At 34.8% G+C, this 1,552-nt stretch overlaps 1 non-coding gene across 1 annotated transcript; it reads right to left on the bottom strand.

Moving 5' to 3' along the window:
- Nucleotides 1–701: 701 nt before the first annotated feature.
- On the bottom strand, nucleotides 702–834 carry LOC119000907 (small nucleolar RNA SNORA76). The gene has a single exon (XR_005069441.1). It is a non-coding gene; the product is annotated as a small nucleolar RNA SNORA76 (small nucleolar RNA).
- Between the last annotated feature and the right edge of the window lie 718 nt (nucleotides 835–1,552).

Here is a 1,552-nt window from a genome sequence, read left to right as displayed (position 1 = left end):
TCTCTCTTTCTCACTAATGAGTATCTAAGCTTAGTCGTTTTTATTGATGAGGGTCTTTTCCATCTTTCAGTAAATTTATGTACCCTTATCATCATCATTTTAATTTTATTAACTTCAAAGTCTACCATACCATTTATAGGTGTTTTCTGTTAGGTTAGTGATCACGAGTCAGTACATTTTTAAGATGAAAATACCTATAAATGATCTAGACCCTTTGAAATTTGCTCATAAATAATTTCTCAGCACTTTAGGCTATCACGTTGAGCAAAAAGAAAAACGTTATTTTTATTTCAGACACTCTACAATGCAATGTTGAAATAGAGGATAATTGAGAAAAAATAAAAATGTTTAAAGAGAAAGGAAGTAAGAAAGGTAAAGAAAAATGGTATTATTTCTTTCTAAGGAATATTTTATATATCACCCCTAGGCTAGTGTTTCACTGAGTATTGCAAGCAGTGGTTCATAGACGGAGAAGCCATATACTTCATTCTCTTATCTTTAATATCTTCTTTACAACATTCCTGATAAAATTAACTAAATTTGGCTTACAGATCCAGTATCAGAGCTCCCTACCAAATAACTTTTCATTGTGATGCATTTTTAAAAGTGATCCTTAATATTGATTTAAGAACTTACCATCCAATAACATATCCCCATCTTTTATATTTTTTCTCCCTCCCCCGCCCCGCAGTGTGGTGCCACCATGTCCCTCGAGGTTAAAAAGGCCGCCAGCCAAGGCGCAGTCGGCCCCACTTATGCGCAAGCTCATGCTCTGGCGCTGCACCCTGACCCCCGGCACCACAGGCAGGTGCAGCGGGGGCTCAAATGCAGTGCGTATATTTTTTCTTTAAAGTAGAAAAAGGAACATGTCTACACTGTCTTGACAGACTTTAAATATTTCAAAACTCGTAGTGTGTTTTTTAGTCTTTTCTTTTCTAAGCTGAACACTCTATGTCAATGCATCTTGGTTTCTAAATCCCTTATTTATTCCGTTGTTCTCCTTGGTAAACATCAATTTTGTAATATACTCTTTAATATGAACACATAACTATACATAATGGTTTTTACATGTTCAGATCTGTAAAAACCTACAAGAAAATCTTTACAATATTCTAGACTTTTTCAGCCTCAACATTTGTTTAAGGAAGGCATACACATTAATCTATTTTTTGACAATACTATATTACATGTCTACATTCACATCCCATTAAAAGAGTGGGTCAAAGAAAGGTTTACGTCGATAAACTCTGTCTCAAATGCAGACAATTTAGGTTGAATTAAAAAGTTGTTTATTTTATTAAATAGATGTTAATTCCTAAAGAGCATCAAGATCTGGGTAATTTTGTTTCCTGGTCAGTGCTGGTGTTCTTTACCCTTGCTCTATTTTCCAGCAAACTATCTGTATTTCACTGGAAAGATGACAACCAAAGTCCAAAATTAAGTAGTCCTAATCTCAGAAGGAGGAAGACCTAACTCTAAATATTCGTAGAAATCAATCCAACCAAATTTTAATTGACTTTGCTTGAATCATGTGCCCATGCCATGATCGGCA

The sequence above is a fragment of the Sturnira hondurensis genome, unplaced genomic scaffold (genome assembly GCF_014824575.4).
Source record: "Sturnira hondurensis isolate 20B ecotype Veracruz unplaced genomic scaffold, ASM1482457v3 Scaffold0016433, whole genome shotgun sequence".
In the NCBI taxonomy this organism is placed as follows: Eukaryota; Metazoa; Chordata; class Mammalia; order Chiroptera; family Phyllostomidae; genus Sturnira; species Sturnira hondurensis.
Note: the sequence above shows the minus strand (reverse complement) of the source record. Positions and strands in the feature narration are given on the sequence as shown.